This window comes from Mesoplodon bidens (genome assembly GCF_964165515.1).
Source record: "Mesoplodon bidens genome assembly, chromosome: 5".
Taxonomy (NCBI): domain Eukaryota; kingdom Metazoa; phylum Chordata; class Mammalia; order Artiodactyla; family Ziphiidae; genus Mesoplodon; species Mesoplodon bidens.
In genome coordinates this window covers 113658776-113674374 of record NC_138161.1, presented here as the reverse complement: position 1 = coordinate 113674374, position 15599 = coordinate 113658776, and positions in this window count along the sequence as shown.

Here is a 15599-nt window from a genome sequence, read left to right as displayed (position 1 = left end):
TCCTTCATCTGCTGTGTGTTTTTCTGTCTTCTCATTTTGCTTAAGTTACTGTGTTTGGGGTCTCCTTTTTGCAGGCTGTGGGTTCGTAGTTCCCATTGTTTTTGGTGTCTGCCCCCAGTGGCTAATGTTGGTTCACTGGGTTGTGTAGGCTTCCTGGTGGAGGGGACTAGTGCTTGTGTTCTGGTGGATGAGGCTGGATCTTGTCTTTCTGGTGGGCAGGACCACATCTGGTGGTGTGTTTTGGGGTGTCTGTGACTTTTTTATGATTTTAGCCAGCCTCTCTGATAATGGGTGGGGTTGCTTTCCTGTCTTGCTAGTTGTTTGGCATAAGGTGTCCAAAACTGTAGGTTGCTGGTTGTTGAGTGGAGCTGGGTATTAGCGTTGAGATGGAGATCTCTGGGAGAACTTTCGCGGTTTGATATTATGTGGATCTGGGAGGTCTCTGGTGGACCAGTGTCCTGAACTTGGCTCTCCCACCTCAGAGGCACAGGCCTAACACCCAGCCACATGGCTCAGAAGAAAAGGGAGAAGGAAGGAAGGAAGGAAAGAAAGAAAGAAAGGAAGGAAAGAAGGAAAGAAGGAAGGAAGGAAGGAAGAGAGCAACCAAACCAAAAACACAAAAAAGAAAACAAAACTAAAATACAGACAGACAGAACCCTAGGACAAATGGTAAAAGCAAAGCTATACAGACAAAATCTCACAGAGAAGCATACACATACACACTCACAAAAAGAGAGAAAGGAAAAATATATACATATCATTGCTCCCAAAGTCCACCTCCTCAATTTGGGATGGTTCATTGTCTATTCAGGTATTCCACAGATGCGGGGTACATCAAGTTGACTGTGGACATTTAATCCGCTGCTCCTGAGGCTGCTGGGAGAGCTTTCCCTTTCTCTTCTTTGTTCGCACAGCTCCCGGGGTTCAGCTTTGGATTTGGCCCCACCTCTGCGTGTAGGTCGCCTGAGGGCATCTGTTCTTCGCTCAGACAGAACGGGGTTAAAGGAACAGCTGATTCGGGGGCTCTGGCTCACTCAGGCCGGGGGGAGGGAGGGGTACGGATGCGGGGGGAGCCTGCGGCGGCAGAGCCCAGCGTGACATTGCAGCAGCCTGAGGCGAGCCATGTGTTCTCCCGTGGAAGTTGTCCCTGGATCACAGGACCCTGTCAGTGGTGGGCTGCACAGGCTCCTGGCAGGGCAGGTGTGGATAGTGACCTGTGCTTGCACACAGGCTTCTTGGTGGCGCCAGCAGCAGCCTTAGTGTCTCATGCCCGTCTCTGGGGTCCACACTGATAGCCGTGGCTCGCGCCTGTCTGTGGAGCTTGTTTAGGTGGCACTGTGAATCCCCTCTCCTCGCGCACCCCGAAACAATGGTCTCTTGCCTCTTCGGCAGCTCCAGACTTTTTCCTGGCCTCCCTCCCAGCTAGCTGTGGCGCACTAGCCCCCTTCAGGCTGTGTTCACATGGCCAACCCCAGTCCTCTCCCTGGGATCTTACCCCCGAAGCCCGAGCCTCAGCTCCCAGCCCTGCCCGCCCCGGCGGGTGAGCAGACAAGCCTCTCGGGCTGGTGAGTGCCGGTCGGCACTGATCCTCTGTGCGGGAATCTCTCCGCTTTGCCCTCCGCACCCCTGTTGCTGTGCTCTCCTCCGCAGCTCCGAAGCTTCCCCCCTCCGCCACCCGCAGTCTCCGCCCGCGAAGGGGCTCCTAGTGTGTGGAAACCTTTCCTCCTTCACAGCTCCCTCCCACTGGTGCAGGTCCCGTCCCTATTCTTTTGTCTCTGTTTTTTCTTTTTTCTTTTGCCCTACTCAGGTACATGGGGAGTTTCTTGCCTTTTGGGAAGTCTGAGGTCTTCTGCCAGCGTTCAGTAGGTGTTCTGTAGGAGTTGTTCCACGTGTAGATGTATTTCTGATGTATTTGTGGGGAGGGAGGTGATCTCCACGTCTTACTCTTCCGCCATCTTGAAGGTCCCAACCCAAACTTAACATTTTGATGAATTTCCTTCTTGTTAGTTTCCTATGAATAGAGTTGTTAAGTTGTTGATGTTCTTTACATAGTTGTATAAGCAACTTTACGTCTTGTCCTTTTTTCTTTTTTACTTTGTATGTGATAAGCAATTTGTAAGCTATTATAAAGCTTTATAAATATCTCATGGCTGCACAGTTAAGCATTCACCAGTGGATGTACCATAATAATGTAACCATTTCCTTCCTGCTAGATTTTTATATTCTAGTTTTAGGGGCTTTTCAATGTTGTAGTTGTGAAGTTTTTCTCATTAAAAGATGCTATTATGAACATCTTCATGCTTAAAGCCACATGAGTACTGCATCCTGCTACCCGTATACTGCTTCTCATCATTTTACTGGGAATGGAGTCATAAACACACTCTGCTTTGAGGCGTTTTGTGGAAAGGGACATTACTTAATGAAATGAGATTAATCTCTGATGGTGGGTTTCCAGGTATTGGCAGCAGGCACAGGGGGTGTTGGGGGAGAGAATGACAGTTTTGAACAGGAGTTGGCAGGCCTTCTCTGTGTCCTTTCAACCGCAGCAAGTAGACACCTACCAACCTCACATTTTTCTGGACCAGCCCTGGCCTCCTGCATTGCCATTCACATGTAGACGTTAGTTCACAGCACTCTATGCCTGGCACTGCCTAAGCGTCGCGGAAGAATTAGATGTGGGAGTCGGAGCGCAGGCAGCCAGGAGGGGAAGTCTGACTTACTTGATGGGCACTCCTGAGCATGATTCCCTATTTGTCGGAGCATCAGATCCTAGTGCTTGGCGAGGCTGTGTCAGGAGCTGATGATCACAGCTAGCAGTAGAGTCAGGTGGCAGGTACTGTGCCCAGTTAGATTCATGGGAAAGGAGAGCTTCTTCAGATGGAAGGTTCATGGAAAGCAGTGCAGAGTGAAAAGGAAGTGGTGAATCCTCATTTTCCGTAAAGGGGTCTGGGGTCCCACCATTCCCTTGTTTTCAGTAGGAAAAGCATGTGCTGACTTGGGGAATGCTTAAAGGTGTCCGTGTCACCTTCCCTAGACAGCTAGGGTCAGTCCTTCTAGTTGGCTGGGGTTAGGGCAAGACTCCATTAAGATTTTTGAAAAGGGAAAAAAATATTCATTTACATAATAATTTATGACATAATTAATACATATATACATCTGGTACAGTCTTTTTCCAGGCAAATGTACCATCAAATTGATTTATCTTTTCCATTTCTTCTCTACTCCTACCTTTCCCTTCAAATTTAAATAATAATTAATTAATACATCTGAAATTTATTTTTAAACGTTTAGAGAGCTAACTCTGCTCAAGGCACTGTCCTAAGTGCTTTAAAAGTATTTAAAAGTATTATCTCATTTGATACTGTAAAGGTGTTATCTCATTTAATCCTCATAGCAACCTATGAACTAGGTACTGTGATTTATCCCCATGCTACAGATGAGCAAACTGAGACCAAGATGTTAAACAACTTGCCCCTGGTCACACAACTGGTGAGGGACTCCAGAGTATGTGCCTTACCACTAGGCTGTGCTGCCTTGGGAGAATCAGGTTACCAGAGCACACGGAAGCTGAGGGCCTGAAATGACAAGAGTTGGGAGGGGTACAGTCCTATGTTTCTGGATGTCACTGGAAACCCCGCAGGGAGTAATCATGTTCTTTCTCTGTAACATGGGGAAGCTCACAGGGGTGATCTAGCTCACACTGTTTATACAAGAAGGAGGTTCAGTTAATCTCCAAATAGTAACCAAGCAAAAATTGACCTACGTGAAAGCAATAGTTTCTGGCGAATATGAGCAAGAACCAGGGGTGGTTATGAAGTCTCCTCTGGCGTATAGCATTGTACGCTGGAAAGAGGGCCACATGGCTGTCACTGAGGAGCGGGAGGAACTTGAGGAACAGGTGCTCCTTCTGCCCTCTGGGAAGCCTCGCAGAGGCTGGAGGACGATGTCACCCAGGGACTGGACAAGAGGGGAACAGGCTCCACCAAGAAAGGCTGGACCCAGAAAGGAGGGAGACTGGGAGAGGAAGCAAAAGAATCAGATGATGACTCAGGGGCAATGGGAGGAGATCCAAGTGGCAATTAGCATCAAAGAGGTTAGCAGGCCTCACCCAAAGACTCATGCCAAGACCAGACTGGGACTCACTGGGGGCTGGGGCTCACTGTGAAGGGAGAAAGGTGGGAGACTACAGAAACTGGGGTACAATCCGAGAAGACTCCATGCTGAGTCTGTGCGATCAGGTCAAGGCTCCCAACAGTTCTCTGCAGGAAGAAATTTGGTCTTAGAATCTGGAATAGGGTCAATGTTTGGAAGTTAAGCATCCATCCAAAACCACGATGCGGCCTCGGAGTTTTGAACGGGGCATGATAGCCCTTCCTGGTGCCCGAGTCACCTGTGACCTCTGTGGTGGAGAGAGATGGGGCTAAGGACACCCATCAAATGGGAATGTTGTTCATTGAGAGAATAACCAACGAGCTTATAGAAAAGACCCAACGTACATCGTGAAAAGACAGAAAGTAGGCCACTGAGGGGTCATCTTAGAGAAATCAGGGACTCTGCTAATGGAGAGAAAAGTCAAATGCTTACATTTCAGTCAGTGAAAAGGGTCTACACCACAAGGCTTGCTTTTCTCTTGAGAAATAGTTAGAGAGAGGACCTGATCGTAGTAGCTTTGTCTTCTTGGAGGATGAGCATAACTCAGCTCAGTGGAGAGCAGGGCGTCTGAAGTGCCGGGGAAGTCAGCAAGTTGCCTGATGACAGATCTACGTGGGGTAATTGCAGAGTGAAGCCTGCAGGTGAAGAAGGGTGAGGCTGAGATAACGCAGGATTTGCGGACAGATGGCTGGCAGGGGTGGGGAGAGCAGGTAGTTAAAGCAGGCAAAGAGGGGCCAGGGGTACTGAGGAAATTATGATAGTAGTCGAAGTTTAGAGCCGTGAAATGGGAGGATGGGGCAAGGGGAGGGGAGGAGAGATGCATCAGAGAGGTAGGAGTGGAGGCTGGTTAGGGGAAAGCAGGAGGAAGCAGCTATTCAAGGAATTGACGCATCTTTAAGTCAGTATGTGGGAGAGATAGCCATTGCGAGACAGAGAGAGAAAGTGTTAAGACGGAGGGGCTTCTGTGCTGCCTCAGCTGTGAACGGCTCTACAGGGAGGGGTCCAGTGGCCAAAAGACAAGCCCAGCAGGGAGGCAAAGAGGGTAAGTGGGCAGTGGTTTTCCAGCTCCATCCATGTCTCCGTGGTTAGTTAGTCAAGCAGGGGAACAGCTGAGAGACAGGTTATATGCGGCAGCTTTTTGTTGGGAAAGCACAAAAGGGGTCATCTCTGACAAGGGAGTGTTGAAAACGAAGCCATATGTGAAAAACAATCTGCAGGCCTAAAAGGGAAAATTAGAAAATGAATATGCCAAGAAACATCAAATTAAAATCTAAAGATTTGCAAAGGAGGACATTAAAACAGTTCTTAAATGGCTATGGAGAAGAAAAGAATTAGGTGAAAACAAGAAATGTTCTTTGCAGCATTTTCTACAACAGGCTGTTTGGATAAACCTATTTACGTTCCTGGGACCAGAGATTTAGCTCAGGGAGGGAGGTGGGAACTTCTGAAGGTGCCATTCACTACAAAGGCAATGAGAAGCCATGAGGGTGGGTACACACCCACTGGTCCTTTGGAAATGGGAAGAGGAAGGAGAGAAAATAATGGTCCTGGGGCTCTGTGAGACACACGCCAGAATCGGACAGAAAGAAAAAAGAAACACGTGTACTTTTCTATGCAACTGCTAGTTCAGGATTTGTGAGGGATTTGGGTTTATTGGTTAATGAGGGGCACATTCTGTGTAATTAACGTGCAGTAGGTGGTGTGACGCATCGCAGTCCAGAAGGCATAAAGCACGAAGCCTGAATGAATTACTTTGAGGCTTGCTAGGAAAAGTCTCAAGTGTGCCAAGATGCCTCAAAGATCTCTTGGCTCCTCTGCCCTTGACCCTTCCCCTAGCAGCAGGGACTCTTAGAACTTCCCAGTACTCTTTCTATTGTGGGCTCTCTGAAGCAGTGTTTCTCAAGTGTGAAACCCAAGTCCCCCGTGTACCCTAAAACTTCCCCGTTGCTCTGGGGAGAGGATAAGGGATTGTTCGGGGGGCAGCCATGCCTGACCATTGCCTCATCCATTTCTCCTAATCCCCTAGACTGCCACTATTTGGAATTCCCTTATTGCCATTGGGTGGGGACCCCGAGTAGTAATCTCTATGACCAAGCCCTTGAGGTGAGGGGAACCAGGACATCCACCCTTTATTTGACTCATACTGGGTTTGGCTGGATCTAGAGCTTGAGCACCACAGAAATGCCCATCCGTCATCTTCCACTTCCTCCTGTGTCTCTGGATGGGGCAGCCTGACAGCAACACCTCATGGTGTTCCCAGGCTTCTCTCCAGGACCTGGATCTTTGAATTGTACAAGCACACAGCCTGGCTCTATGCTCTCCTACCCCAATCAACCCTGGCCCCCTACCTGCCCATGGCTGGGTCTGGCTGTACCTTGCCCCAGGGCACGGTGAACCTTGTGTCTGGGAATCCACGGGGCTCTTTGCAGCCAGAGCCTCCGGCCCTCTCTGCTTTGCCTCAGCAGTCTGCAGAGGGCCACATCCAGCCCTAAAAAGGCTGCAGGTAACATCTTGGGCCCTGTGCACCTTTGGCCCCGGGAGGGAACCTGAGTACCTGAGGGAGGCACAGAGGAGACCTCCACAGAGGCATAGAAGCTCAGCAACAGAGCTTCTCAGAGTTAAGGAAATTTCGTGGTCATCTAGCCTAGCACCCTACAGATGTTCCATTCGTAGAAAGGGGAATCAATTTAGTGGGATGCCACCAGCAATTGAGAAAAAAGTTAAACAGAATATCAGAGTGCAATTTGTGTTTCAGTGATACAGTTTTTCATATGTAGCGTAGACTCGTCGAGAATTGCAATCCAAAAAGCTTAAGAGACCTGATGGAGGTCTCCTAAAGCAAACTGAGAGGCGCAGTAGCTCAAGCCACTGATGTCTTCTTCTCTCCACGTGCCTTCCACCCTCTCCAACCACAAACATACCTGAAAATATGTAATTTGCCCTGTGGTGTGTGGTTTAAGGAACATGGGATTTGTAGTCGAGGTCTGGGTTCAAGCCTAGCTGGGTGACTGTGGGAAACCATCTAGCAGTGTTTCTCAAACAGTATCCCAAGGACCCCCTTTTCAGAATCGTGAGTTTCAGGGGGAGGGGAGGTTCCTTGTTAAAAATATGCATTTCTGGACCCTAACCCAGGCCTCCTGAATCATAATCTGTAATTGGGGGCCGGGGCAAGGGAGGGCCCAGCTCGAGTATCTGCATTTTCAATAACTTCCCGGCCCTGAGTGTGACTGTTATGCACACTCAGTGTTCCAACCACTGATCTTGACATGTCTGAGCTTAAATTTCTTGATACAAGAGGTAGAGATGGAGTGGATAATGTATGTGAAGGTACTTTACACACTGTAAAAGCACTCTTCAGACTTGAGGTATTCCCATCCGATGACATCCTTCTCTGAATGACACTTCAGGGAAGATAGCACCAGGAGAGTGGGGTAGTGGGGTCTGTGCACTTAATGGGACCAGGAAAGTTAAATGGAAAAAAAACATGAACCAAAACCATGTTTATTTCTTCTTCTGTCTCTTTCCATCTCCCACCTTCTGTCCTAAAGTTTCTCTTCTTGATCTAAGCCCAACGGCAGTACTGTGCCCATCCGTAGAAATGTGTGTGTTTAGAGTGGGCTCCGTGCTTTATGGTTGGTGACGATGCATATTGCAACCGACAGTCTGACACGTCCTGTGAACCTTTTCAAGCCCACTGTAACATTCAGCTTCCTTTCATAGAAAATTCTCACAGTCCTGAATGCTGAGCTTGTTGATTCCCTACTCACTGTGTTTACTTACACTGTGCTGAGTGTTCAGCAGAAGCCTCCCTGAACATGTGTGAAATGACTACCCAACATATCTGGACTAGTGCATTACTGCGGCTGCTGGTGCAGACAGTGCAGGCCCTAAAGGCTTAAATCAGAGATGTGCAGACTGAAGGCGAGTTACCTGGAGGTGGTAGGGGGCTTTCCCCCAAACCTTAGGAACAGGCTGCCGATCCAGGCCCCTGGGCCTCCCTCTCTTCCCCTTCCCTCCTTGTCACCCTGCCCCTAAGTGCAGCAGCTCTTCCAAGAGGGAGGCTTTATGCTGAGTTCTAGAAGACAAATGAATAACTAATGGTTTCTTGTGGTAAGAGTGAAAGTCTCAGTGTTCAGCTAGTAGAGGGTGTTCCTATCTCGGGGTCTCTCTGCCCAGCTTTATCGGTTCTGCCCCAGGAGCAGTGCCAGGCCTGGAGGGAGGACAGGCTGGAGCACTAAGGACAGATCCTAAGGAAGATGTGCCCCTTCTTCCCTGCCCATCTTTCCACTCTTCCTCCTGGTCCCCAGTGGCTGAACTAGTGTAAAACAATTCTATTCCCTGTCCAGATAAACAGTCTTCTTCTTCTGCCTTTGAGTTGAGGGCTTTTTTTTTTTTTTTTTTTTTTTTTTGCGGTATGCGGGCCTCTCACTGTCGTGGCCTCTCCCGTTGCGGAGCACAGGCTCCGGACGCGCAGGCTCAGCGGCCATGGCTCACGGGCCCAGCCGCTCCGCGGTATGTGGGATCTTCCCGGACCAGGGCCCGAACCCACATCCCCTGCATCAGCAGGCGGACTCTCAACCACTGTGCCACCAGGGAAGCCCAGGGCTCATTCTTTTTTATGTCACTCGTGCCTCCTGTTTATGCTGATGGCTCCAGCGCGGGGTAGGGATGGGGAGGGTTGCAGGGGTGAGAAGGAAGGGAGGTCTTCTCTTCCATTATTCCCAATATCAACTAGAGTCAAGTGAGAGTGAGCGAGTTAGAAATGATGCCCAGAAGAGTCCGAAGCCTGGGAGTGCAGGCAGGCGTGGGGCACGGGGCGGAGCCCTTGGAAGAAGTAAAGGGACTACTGGGGAAGGGGTTGGAGGACACAGTTAGCTGGAAGCTTGGTAAAGGAATAATGAAAAGAACTCCAGTGGAACAAGAAGGAATTAGAAGCAAAGCCCCATTCTGGGCAGGCTCTAGACTGTTGCTGCAGGGAGAACAGCTGAGTAATTGAATGGCACTGTGTTAATTTCATGTTTTTTTCTTGTTTCCTTTTCTGTTCCCAACTCCCTTTCCCATCTTCTGCCTTCTCTGCACCCTGAATCCCATCTTTTCTCTTTTCCTTCCCCCTCTCCTCTGTTCTCACGCACACTTTGCACCTTCCCCCTTCATCTCCTCCCCCCATGCCTTCATGTTTTACTCTACCCCACCCCACCCCCAAGCTCTCTGGCGGCTGTGAGTTGACCGTGGTCCTCCAGGACTTCAACGCAGGCCACAGCAGCGAGCTGAGCATCCAGGTGGGACAGACAGTGGAACTGCTGGAGCGGCCGAGCGAACGGCCGGGCTGGTGTCTGGTCCGCACCACAGAACGGAGTCCCCCACAGGAGGGCCTGGTCCCCAGCAGCACCCTGTGCATCTCCCACTCCCGAAGCAGCGTGGAGATGGACTGCTTCTTCCCCTTGGTGAAAGGTAGGGGTGGGGGTGGGTTGGGGAGGGATGTGGACCAGAGGTTGCTGGGGACGTGGCCTGCTTGTTAGAAGAGCATCATAGCACTCACTTGTCTCAGGAACCCGTTCTGACCTTGTGGGATTTCTCTGGGACCCACTTGTGAAGGAAGTGGGCTGCAAGCTTAAAGGGAAACAGCTATGGAATGGCCATGGGACTTTGGAAAAGTCATTTAACCTTTCTGAGTCAGTTTCATCTTAAAAATGAAGGTTGACTTAGATGACCCCTAAGATCTCTTCTAACTCTCCCATTGTATCACCCAACCTCCAGAAAAGCCCTCTTCTACCCATGGCCCAAAGCCTAGACTCCTCCTTTCTCTGCTGACCCCCTCCCCCTCCACAGCTACTGCAGGCTCCCTGGCCCCCTCACCCCTACCCAGCTGCTCATGCTTCACAAAGGACCGAGCAAACTGCAGGGGAACACACAACACAACCGCGTCAGGTTTAACCTTCCCCTCAGCCCTGCCAGGGCCTGAGACACTCATTTATGTGCCTTTGACAGACAAATTACTGGAGCCTTGGCTTCTGTTTTATATAAGCTCTGTGTTCCTTCCACATGCTTGTTTATTCGCTTTTTCTCACATTGGGCAGACTGAAGCACTGAAAACAGTGATTCTCCAGTGTGAGGGGTGTCTCTGGACTGGCAGCATCAGCATCCCCTGGGAACTTTTAGAAATGCAAATTCTCAGACCCCACTCCAGACCTTCTGGGCCAGAAACGCATGGGGGCCCCTGCAGTCTGTGTCTTAACAAGTCCCCAGGGAATTCTGATGCACACTCGAGTACGACAGCCACTGCAGAAGTCAAGGCTGGCAGCGGCCTTGAAGTCACTCGTTTTACATGGAGGAAACTGAGGCCCAGAGAGGGACAGACCCAGAATTCTCTTAGTTCTGAGCTTCTTTTTGTCACTGGTCAGATAACCTGCATCAGGGTTTCCATGCAGACCTGTGCTAGGTATTTATGGGATGGGAAGAGGGAGGGACCTGGTTCTGTTGGGAGGAAGGGACAAGGGTCGCCGCGGAGATCTGTTGATGCTACGGACTAATTACCTTGTGAAATGTTTTCCTTGCTGGAATTCCATCGGGTCCATCTCAAAAGCCTGACCTCCTCCTCTCCTCCACGAGGTGGCTCTAGCAGGTTGCATCACTGGTGCTGCCTGGCTCTTCCAGGGGCCTCGCGGGGGGCGGGGCGGGGGTTCCATGTGGAGAATGGCAACTAAAACCTGATTCTCCTCCCTCCACACGCACCTGTGCTCCCCTCTGCCGGCTTAGCCACCACCCGCTTCTCCACCTTTTCTCTGCGTCAGGAAGTTGTGTGGCATCTATAATTGCAGGTGCAGCTCTCAGCCCTCTGAAGTAGCCCCTAGAGAAACTTGCGGGACCAGGGAAGGGAAAAGCAGGGGGTCTCAGGAGTATGGTTCTGCTTGAAGTCTGACCGTGGGGAAAACGTGGGCACAAAGGTTAGAATTGTGCACGTGAAATGAAATAAGATATACAAAACACTCAGGACAGTGCCTGGCACTCAGTACATCCTAGGTGTCATGATAAGTTACAGTTTTTATATCACCTCCGTAGATTATTCAGCAAAATGGCTAAAAACTCCCATCTCCAGAGACAAAAGCAAGGACAGCGATTTATTTGCTAGGAAAGGCTAACTGGTCACTCATGTCCAAGTGTGGGGTGGTCCGTCAGGAAGGGCTTGGCTACAAGGGGAGACCGGGGGCTTCTTGCCCTAGGTCTGGCCTCCCTGGTGCCTGGCTGGGTGCATCCCTCCCTGGCCTGGCTCAGCTGGGGACGTGGGAGCATTCGGGGTAAGAAGTGCAGAGGGAGGGGAGTTAACAGAGAGTTCACTGAAAATGGAGCTGAGGATGCGGGGTGCAAGCTAGAGGCCAGAGAGAACATAAGGAGTGTGTCACAGAACTTTCCAGCTGCCTCAGACACCATCATGGCTTCTTACAAGCACCACTCCCCGTGCCTATCATGCATTTCCTTGGCTCTTCCTGTTGGCAGTCCGTTTGCTCTCTCCCAGCATAAGTCAGTTAGGCGGGGCCTTCCAACGACAGCCTGTGAGCTCTCGCTGGCCTCTCGCCTGCGCGGACTCCCAAGAGTCAGGCTTAAGTCTCTGTCCTCCACGGAGCATCGCTATGGCCCTAACAAGACCTCGGCTGGAAGTCTGTGCGCTGACGCACACGCCTCAGCTTGGAAAAGCCCCTCCCACTCTCCCCAGGGCCTGCCCAGAGCGCTGGCCTCTTCGCAGAAATTCAGTAAGCTGTTCCTTCTCCCATCCAGCTGGCTGCCTGCTGGCCACCTGGCCTTCTCTCCTCTCAGACTGATTCGTCTCCAGCAGATGCTCCACCTTCTAAGTTAGGCCCAGCGGGACTGTGGATGAGACGTTCTGGGGGGTGTGGAATAGGACAGGGCCTCCTCCGGTGTCGCTGGAGGTCCGAATCCATTTCTTGTTCAGTCCTTAGAAGGCAACTGGTGCTCTTAACCTTTGAGAGAGCGCCAGGCCAGTGCTCCTACGGGCTGTGGGAAGCAGGGGGTGTCCATGTGATGTGCTGAGCGCTCAGGCTGTGACTGCAGACGAAGAGGCAGAAGAGCCCTGGAGTGTCAGCACGAGGTGGGGGACTTGCAGAATCACTAGAGCGGGGCTCTCAGCCCTGGCCACCTAGCATCCCCTGGAAGCTTTACCACATGACAAGGCTCAGACCCCACCTACAACAAGTGGGGTCAGAATTTCCAGAGTGGGCCAGAGTTTGTTGTTTTAATGCTCCTCAGGTGAATCCAAGGGACAGCAGGGTTGAGAACCACTGCACTGGCCAGTTTCCTCTCTTGTAGGGGCACCTTTGGGCACAGGAAAGCAAGGTGACTTCCCTGAAGTCACAGGGACAGTTGGTGGCAGAGCTGGAAGAGACCCAGGGCTCCTGCCTCCTTGCCCTGCACCAACACGCTGCCTGCTGGGCTTCCTAGAGGCTGGAGGCCCTTTCTCCAGTCTTTCCCTCCTGGGCTTTCTCAGGAGACAGTGGTTGCTTGTTTCCTCTTGATATATCTGTGGCAGCACTGTTGGTGGAACTGTGTGACAAAGTAGAGCAGCCTGCCTTTCCTCTTATTTTAATGCCCCCCTGACATCGTAGAGCTTCTCCCCAGGGTTGGGCCCTGTGGACCTAGGCATTCTCTTCCTAATCCCCTCTCACCTTCTCAGCAGTAAGCACCTCCCAAGGGACAAAGATTTTGTAGCGGTGGTTTCAATTCTGGGTGCATCTTAGAACCACCTGGAGGAGACTTTAAAAATTACACCACCCCAGACCAATTAATTCAGAGCCGCCAAGGGCCTGGGCATCAGTATTTTTTAAGTTCCTTGGTAATTCTAATGGGCTGAGAGTCACTGCTTTAGGGGTTTGCCACCCCCCAAGTGTCAGACTTAGGAGGAACTTAAAGATCCATTGGTAGGGGCAATATGCAGTTATATAAAGAACTCCTAGGGCTTCCCTGGTGACACAGTGGTTGAGTCCGCCTGCCGATGCAGGGGACAGGGGTTCGTGCCCTGGTCCGGGAAGATCCCACATGCTGCGGAGCAGCTGGGCCCGTGAGCCATGGCCGCTGAGCCTGCGCATCTGGAGCCTGTGCTCCGCAACGGGAGAGGCCACAACAGTGAGAGGCCCGCGTACCGCAAAAAAAAAAAAAGTCTCTGTTGGGTGGTCAGCCAAGCATTACTTGAGCACTCCCAGGGATGAGGAGCTCATTACTTCTAGAGGAAGCCTGTTGTATTTTAGTACAATTCTAATGGTTGGAAAATTCCTCTTACTCAGTGCTGAAATCCAGATACTTTCTGCTCATTCTCCTCCTATGCTCTCCTCCCCAGCCCCCCACTTGAAACCCACCAGTCCTAATTCTCATTCTCCAGCTCCTTCTGATCTTCATCTAGAACAAAGTAATTTGATTTGCATCTAAAATGATAGACCCTTCTTTCCTTGGGGAGAATTTCATTAGAGCCTATCAATTTCTCCATACATCTTTTATTAAATCCTTAGAGCAGAAAAAAACATTGTGGATTAAATTCAACAATCCTAGCTTGTTTAAGGTGATTATTTCTGTGTGTGGTTTTTTATTGAAGTATAGTTGATTTACAGTGTTGTGTTAGTTTCAGGTATACATTTTCTTTTCCAGATTCTTTTCCACTATAGGTTATTACAAGCTACTGAATACAGTTTTCTGTGCTATACAGGATCCTTATTATTTATCTAATTTATATATAGAAGTGTGTATCTGTTAATCCCAAACTCCTAATTTATCCCTTCCCCACCCTCTTTCCCCTTTGGTAACCATAAGTTTGTTTTCTATGTATGTGAGTCTATTTCTGTTTCATAGATAAGCTCATTTGTGTCATATTTTAGATTCAACATATAAGGGATATCATATGGCATTTGTCTTTCTCTTTCTTACTTCACTTAGTATGATAATCTCTGTGTCCATCCATGTTGCTGCAAATGGCATTATTTCATTCCTTTTATGGCTGAGTAGTATTCCACTGTGTGTGTGTGTGTGTGTGTGTGTGTGTGTGTGTGTGTGTGTGTGTACCACATCTTCTTTATCCATTCATCTGTCAATGGACAGTTAGTTTGCTTCCATGTCTTGGCTGTTGTGAATAGTGCTGCTATGAACATTGGGGTGCATGTATCTTTTCAAATTAGAGTCTTCATCTTTTCCGGATATATGCCCAGGAGTGGGATTGCTGGATCGTATGATAACTCTGTGTTTAGTTTTTAAAGGAACCTCCATACTGTTTACCCCTGCACATCGGTGCCTTGGTCTCTCACACACCTCTGATCTCATCTCCTTTTCTCTGGGCTCAGGCTTCGTGGTAACTGCCTTCCACTCTGAGGCTCCCTATGGGCTGGTCTTTTTTCCTGGTTATTCCCTGCCGTCATTCATATTGTTACTTGTTCTAAAGTAGCATTTTTATTACCTTTTATCCATATCCTCCTGATTTACCTCTAGAATCCCTTCCAGTTCTAAAACGTCTGCTTTTTTTCTCTCCACATCAGGAGAGAATCACTTCAGCAACCTAAAGTGATTAACCTAAGTATCCTATGCTTAATCCATCCAAGCATAGCATAAATATCCTCATTTTGAGGTCCAATTTATTAGGTTGAACCACATGAAATTGCCATTTTGGTAGTCAAAACTGGTTGAAAGTCAGCAATTTTAAATGGTTCAATCTAATACGTTACAATCAGCCTATCTTTTTCATAGAAGTGTACTTGTAAATCTTTGAGAAAACAGGGGAGGGCTTTGTACTCAGGGTGTCAGATGGGCCAGGAAGAGGACAGGGTGTGGAATGAGTAGAAACTCACTTCATCTTAGTTTCTGCATCTATAAGGGAAGCTGATAAAAATTACCTATCTCTCAGAGCTGCTGGGAAGCTCAGAGGAGGCAATGTTAAGGAAAAGTTATTTTAAACTGCGAAGTTGGTCTTTTTGTTATGTGTGCAGGCTAATTGTTTAGAATAAAACAAAAGCGACCCTGCTATGCACAAGGCTTTACAGTGGTATGTGGTAGACCATACAATGACATGATGAGAGGCATGGAGTAACTAACAGCCTTGGGGTAGAAGACCTGGGGAGTCTGAATCCTGGCTCAGATACTGACTAGTTGATAACCTTGGACAAGATACTTAAAATCTATAAAATGGGCAATAATGCCCACTTCCCTTGAGTTAGACTTCTAGCCTATGCGTACCACCCTAAAGGCAGTCAATTAACGTTAATTTCCCTGCCTGCCCTTTGTTCTAGCTCTGATACCTCTGTAGGGAGGCATCTAGAGTATTTCCAGCCTGAATCTTCTCCAGGGGTCAAGGGGTCAAGCTTTTGTTTCTAGTTCCATCCATAGGTTTTGCAAAGGCCTGACATTGTCTCTACTCTGCACCCTTCCCTCTCTCTCAGTTTCCATTCCTGGCCTACTCC